The sequence below is a fragment of the Halichondria panicea genome, chromosome 7, assembly GCF_963675165.1.
Source record: "Halichondria panicea chromosome 7, odHalPani1.1, whole genome shotgun sequence".
Classification (NCBI taxonomy): Eukaryota; Metazoa; Porifera; class Demospongiae; order Suberitida; family Halichondriidae; genus Halichondria; species Halichondria panicea.
Genome location: NC_087383.1, coordinates 7,352,870 through 7,359,879, shown reverse-complemented (window position 1 = coordinate 7,359,879; position 7,010 = coordinate 7,352,870). Strand labels below are relative to the sequence as shown.

At 42.5% G+C, this 7,010-nt stretch overlaps 1 long non-coding RNA gene across 10 annotated transcripts; it reads right to left on the bottom strand.

Moving 5' to 3' along the window:
* Positions 1–1,446: 1,446 nt before the first annotated feature.
* On the bottom strand, positions 1,447–6,999 carry LOC135338674 (uncharacterized). 10 transcript variants are annotated; one of them, XR_010395729.1, is made up of 9 exons: positions 6,839–6,999; positions 6,540–6,697; positions 6,098–6,357; positions 5,714–5,788; positions 5,090–5,311; positions 4,912–4,973; positions 2,692–4,109; positions 2,514–2,575; positions 1,447–1,724 (listed from the first exon to the last, which is right to left on the bottom strand). It is a non-coding gene; the product is annotated as an uncharacterized LOC135338674 (long non-coding RNA). The 10 variants fall into 10 exon arrangements; XR_010395723.1 differs by having other exon boundaries at positions 2,692–2,931; positions 3,326–4,109; positions 5,090–6,357; XR_010395724.1 differs by having other exon boundaries at positions 2,692–2,931; positions 3,726–4,109; positions 5,090–6,357.
* Positions 7,000–7,010: the final 11 nt, after the last annotated feature.

Here is a 7,010-nt window from a genome sequence, read left to right as displayed (position 1 = left end):
TCATGACAACGTAGCTATTCTGCATCATTCCTGTCCAATCACCAGTAAGTGTCATTGCGCCCCCACTGGGCAGTATTGCTCTGTTCCGATTTCTAAATCCCATGCCTTCAGGGCTACCGATACCGCAACGCGATGGCAGGATCCCAAAAGCAAGGAATCTAGAAATCGAACAGAGGCTATACTGTCAAGTTTTCCCAAAGGTAAGGATCGCTCAAGACGCTCGACTTGCTGATCATACAACAGGTCAACAGGGTCACAGCTAGTCCCTAAGGCAGGGCCTAGCACAGGCTCTACATCACTCTGAGGCATGATCCCAACTGTACAAAGCTCTAATCAGTACTAACCTAGATACAAAGATAATGGGCCACCTGCCATGCACACAAGCTCAAAGTTATTTTATAATTAACACACAGTAACTTACCCACTGGAATAGGTAGGAGGTCTCCTCCTGTTCAAGTGGCAGGATGATGGAGTGGTTGGTTGGTCCATTCTATGGTGGTACTCCCTCCGTTGCACATGAAGAGAGAGAGAGGGATAGAATAGTCACCCATACACCACACAGCATACACTCGCCTTGGTGGTTGTACCACCCTAATTACTGTACACCCCTAGAGAGTACAGAACAAGGTAAACAGTAAACAGTTAGGTATCATGTCTCAGAACAACATAGAACCTGTGCCAGGACATGTGGCATGCTCGGTACGATCGGGTCATGACAACGTAGCTATTCTGCCTCATTCCTGTCCAATCCAATCACCATTAAGTATCATTGCGCCCCCACTGGGCAGTATTGCTCTGTTCCGATTTCTAAATCCCATGCCTTCAGGGCTACCGATACCGCAACGCGATGGCAGAATCCCAAAAACAAGGAATCTAGAAATCGAACAGAGGCTATACTGTCAAGTTTTCCCAAAGGTAAGGATCGCTCAAGACGCTCGACTTGCTGATCATACAACAGGTCAACAGAGTCACAGCTAGTCCCTAAGGCAGGGCCTAGCACAGGCTCTACATCACCCTGAGGCATGATCCCAACTGTACAACGCTCTAATCAGTACTAACCTAGATACAAAGATAATCCATGCACACAAGCTCAAAGCTATTTAATAATAATATTAACACACAGTAACTTACCCACTGGAATAGGTAGCACTCTCTCCTCCTGTTCAAGTGGCAGGATGATGGAGTGGTTGGTTGGTCCATTGTATGGTGGTACTCCCTCCGTTGCAGGATAGAGTAGCCATCATGCTGCCATACACGTACACAGCTACAAGCATATTTAAAGCGCAGCACTCATAGTAAGTGGGCGGGGCTATTCTTTGGGACAAAGGGCGACTCATTCATGAGACTACTATATCATATGCAGGCATGCATGTGGGACAAAGGACGACTCATTCATGAGACTACTATCATGCAGGCATGCATGATTCCGCTATAATTAATGATTAATTAATGGCAAAATTATTTTTATTATATTAATGGCAAAAATGCAGTTAGGTGTCTATTATTGTGTGTCAGTCTCTTAGTTGTCCTGCGAGTGTCCATAATTATTCAATCCATGGGCAAGGGAGGGCAGCAAATTGTATCATGATCGTAATAAAAAGGCGTATTACAGGTATAGTAGAGTCTGTCCCGGGTGGTGTGCTGTCCTAGCTGGTAGTAGGTAGGTCTTGTAGTGTTGGTTAGTTGGTGATGCTGGCTCTTAGTAGAACTTGCTGTCCCTCCGACTAGGTGTGGGGATAAAGACACGGATGATGTGTGTACTGTACACAAAAACACAGCATGTACGACACAATGCATGAGTGGAGGTGTGGTCAAGAGGGTTACCATGTATGGGGGTGTGACCACATATCAGTACAGTGAGTGGGGGTGTGGCCCCATATATACAGGATGTGCAGGTACAATGTGTGGATAGAGGTGTGGTCTGCACTGATAATAATGAAGTGATTCCGTATGACCAGGTGAAAAACATAAAACAACCAAACCGACAATATACTAGACTATAGAATGAACTAAGAATGAACTAAGAATAAGCTTAGCCTGCGTAAGCAAGTTGGAGGAAGAAGCTGAGCAGAACAGAAACCGATCCAAACAGTGGCATACATTAATTTAGTGTAATAATTATACAGAATAACTTCTCCTGCATTGGTCCATCAGAGCAGTGGAGCCATCATCAGATCATTGCCACCATGGGAGTCCTCTCTATACAAACTTACAACACACTTCACACTTCATGTAATAAAAATGGAAGACACTCCCACGCACCATGCAAAGCTAAGGTTTCCTGGCATTGAAATGTGAACAACTATACAACATTTCTCGAGGGCTCAAATAATGAACTTTCCCGCTACACAGTAGTAGAGGTCAATGCATAAGTGGAGTTAACTACCTAATGCTGGTACAATAATAAAATACAATTTCTTAAGCCAAGAGTAGAAGAAATGTTTTAAACTGGCTAGTCAATTGCATCTGACCCAAAACAGAGAAGGTACCGTACAATAATTATTAGACTATACCTTGTGTGGCCGACTCCCTTTGTTTAGAGTAGCCTTTCCTGTCAGAAAATCACATACACTGCCTGCAGATTGAGTGATGAAGAAAGGGGAGCTCAAGATGCTACTCTACAGTCAATTACTGATAATGTTACGAAATGTACAAGCAACAGAATATTCGTACATGATACAGTAACTGGACCTTTGGTGTCTATTATTGTGTGTCAGTCTCTTAGTTGTCCTGCGAGTGTCCATAATTATTCAATCCATTGGCGAGGGAGGGCAGCAAATTGTATCATGATCGTAATACAAAGGCGTATTACATGGGTATAGTAGAGTCTGTCCCGGGTGGTGTGCTGTCCTAGCTGGTAGTAGGTAGGTCTTGTAGAGTGTTGGTTAGTGGGTGATGCTGGCTCTTAGTAGAACTTGCTGCTCCCTCCGACTAGGTGTGGGGATAAAGACACGGATGATGTGTGTACTGTACACAAAAACACAGCATAGGATTGGGGTGTGGTCAAGAGTGTTACCATGTATGGGGGTGTGACCACATATCAGTACAGTGAGTGGGGGTGTGGCCCCATATATACAGGATGTGCAGATACAATGTGTGGATAGAGGTGTGGTCTGCACTGTATAAAAATTAATGAAGTGATTCCGTATGACCAGGTGAAAAACATAAAACAACCAAACCGACAATATACTAGACTATAGAATGAACTAAGAATGAACTAATTAAGAATAAGCTTAGCCTGCGTAAGCAAGTTGGAGGAAGAAGCTGAGCAGAACAGAAACCGATCCAAACAGTGGCATACATTAATTTAGTGTAATAATTATACAGAATAACTTCTCCTGCATTGGTCCATCAGAGCAGTGGAGCCATCATCAGATCATTGCCACCATGGGAGTCCTCTCTATACAAACTTACAACACACTTCACACTTCATGTAATAAAAATGGAAGACATTCCCACGCACCATGCAAAGCTATGGTTTCCTGGCATTGAAATGTGAACAACTATACAACATTTCTCGAGGGCTCAAATAATGAACTTTCCCGCTACACAGTAGTAGAGGTCAATGCATAAGTGGAGTTAACTACCTAATGCTGGTACAATAATAAAATACAATTTCTTGAGTAGAAGAAATGTTTTAAACTGGCTAGTGATTGAAGGCAATTGCATCTGACCCAAAACAGAGAAGATCATCTAAGTACCGTACAATAATTATTAGACTATACCTTGTGTGGCCGACTCCCTCTGTTTAGAGTAGCCTTTCCTGTCAGAAAATTACATACACTGCCTGCAGATTGAGTGATGAAGAAAGGGGAGCTAAATTAAGATGCTCCTCTACAGTCAATTACTGATAATGTTACGAAATGTACAAGCAACAGTCTATTATTGTGTGTCAGTCTCTTAGTTGTCCTGCGAGTGTCCATAATTATTCAATCCATGGGCGAGGGAGGGCAGCAAATTGTATCATGATCGTAATACAAAGGCATATTACATGGTATAGTAGAGTCTGTCCCGGGTGGTGTGCTGTCCTAGCTGGTAGTAGGTAGGTCTTGTAGTGTGTTGGTTAGTTGGTGATGCTGGCTCTTAGTAGAACTTGCTGCTCCCTCCGACTAGGTGTGGGGATAAAGACACGGATGATGTGTGTACTGTACTGTACATAAAAACACAGCATGTACGACACAATGCATGGGTGGAGGTGTGGTCAAGAGGGTTACCATGTATGGGGGTGTGACCACATATCAGTACAGTGAGTGGGGGTGTGGCCCCATATATACAGGATGTGCAGGTACAATGTGTGGATAGAGGTGTGGTCTGCACTGTATAAAAATTAATGAAGTGATTCCGTATGACCAGGTGAAAAACATAAAACAACCAAACCGACAATATACTAGACTATAGAATGAACTAAGAATGAACTAATTAAGAATAAGCTTAGCCTGCGTAAGCAAGTTGGAGGAAGAAGCTGAGCAGAACAGAAACTGATCCAAACAGTGGCATACATTAATTTAGTGTAATAATTATACAGAATAACTTCTCCTGCATTGGTCCATCAGAGCAGTGGAGCCATCATCAGATCATTGCCACCATGGGAGTCCTCTCTATACAAACTTACAACACACTTCATGTAATACAAATGGAAGAAACTCCCACGCACCATGCAAAGCTATGGTTTCCTGGCATTGAAATGTGAACAACTATACAACATTTCTCGAGGGCTCAAATAACGAACTTTCACGCTACACAGTAGTAGAAGTAGAGGTCAATGCATAAGTGGAGTTAACTACCTAATGCTGGTACAATAATAAAATACAATTTCTTAAGCCAAGAGTAGAAGAAATGTTTTAAACTGGCTAGTCAATTGCATCTGACCCAAAACAGAGAAGGTACCGTACAATAATTATTAGACTATACCTTGTGTGGCCGACTCCCTCTGTTTAGAGTAGCCTTTCCTGTCAGAAAATCATATACACTGCCTGCAGATTGAGTGATGAAGAAAGGGGAGCTCAAGATGCTACTCTACAGTCAATTACTGATAATGTTGCGAAATGTACAAGCAACAGACTATTCGTACATGATACAGTAACTGGACCTTTGGTGTCTATTATTGTGTGTCAGTCTCTTAGTTGTCCTGTGAGTGTCCATAATCATTCAATCCATGGGCGAGGGAGGGCAGCAAATTGTATCATGATCGTAATACAAAGGCGTATTAAGTCCCGGGTGGTGTGCTGTCCTAGCTGGTAGTAGGTAGGTCTTGTAGTGTGTTGGTTAGTTGGTGATGCTGGCTCTTAGTAGAACTTGCTGCTCCCTCCGACTAGGTGTGGGGATAAAGACACGGATGATGTGTGTACTGTACACAAAAACACAGCATGTACGACACAATGCATCAGTGGAGGTGTGGTCAAGAGGGTTACCATGTATGGGGGTGTGACCACATATCAGTACAGTGAGTGGGGGTGTACTGGCCCCATATATACAGGATGTGCAGGTACAATGTGTGGATAGAGGTGTGGTCTGCACAAATTAATGAAGTGATTCCGTATGACCAGGTGAAAAACATAAAACAACCAAACCGACAATAATACTAGACTATAGAATGAACTAAGAATGAACTAAGAATAAGCTTAGCCTGCGTAAGCAAGTTGGAGGAAGAAGCTGAGCAGAACAGAAACCGATCCAAACAGTGGCATACATTAATTTAGTGTAATAATTATACAGAATAACTTCTCCTGCATTGGTCCATCAGAGCAGTGGAGCCATCATCAGATCATTGCCACCATGGGAGTCCTCTCTGTACAAACTTACAACACACTTCACACTTCATGTAATAATAAATGGAAGACACACCATGCAAAGCTATGGTTTCTTGGCATTGAAATGTGAACAACTATACAACATTTCTCAAATAACGAACTTTCCTGCTACACGGTAGTAGAGGTCAATGCATAAGTGGAGTTAACTACCTAATGCTGGTACAATAATAAAATACAATTTCTTAAGCCAAGAGTAGAAGAGATGTTTTAACTGGCTATAGGCAATTGCATCTGACCCAAAACAGAGAAGATCATCGAAGTACTGTACAATAATTATTAGACTATACCTTGTGTGGCCGACTCCCGAGTAGCCTTCCCTGTCAGAAAATCACATACACTGCCTGCAGATTGAGTGATGAAGAAAGGGGAGCACAATATGCTACTCTAGAGTCAATTACTGATAATGTTACGAAAATATGTACAAGCAACAGAATATTCATACATGATACAGTAACTGGCCCTTTGTCTCTCAGAGGTAGATCCACTCCATCCCCGGAGCCAATAGCCAATAATAGATCATCTCCTCCTCGATCAGAAAGCCAGCATTCTATGTTGCGGCATAGCCCCATCCATACATCCATATAAATTCAGTATCCAATGAATCATTAATACTAATGGCTTGGAGATCTATATAATCCTGTGCTTATTAAAGGGGCTGAATACCAAAGGAAGTAACAGATAGTACACTACATCACTATGCATGGGACAATACATAATTATTATACTGACCCTTTCCTGTCGTATCTTGTAGTGCTCTTATATATACGTACGTCAGCAGCCATTCAGTGATAAAAATAATAAGAGTGGGGCGTCCCCCATAAAAGATGAAATGACAATAAAATTATGAGAGTGATTGAATGCTGTGCTGTGCAGCGTTGAGTAGTTATCTGTGAGTAAGACATGAGAGAACAATATAAGGACAGTATACACAGAGCTACTTTAACACAAGGCTGTCACTATTAATATCCAACTCTACCATCTTGCTAAAAAATATCCAATAGCTATATCAAGCTATCAGTAGCGCTCACCCAAAAGGACAGTCGTCTCAGGCTGGTTGCTCTCTCTTTGTCTTGTGCAAATGACATGTGCTCTATCATGACATGCGCGACAACTCATTTGTGTACCACGAGGTAGGCAGCCATAGGCATAGCCTCACTCTCTGGCCCGGGCTGCGCTGCATAGAGGAGGTTGGTCACTACT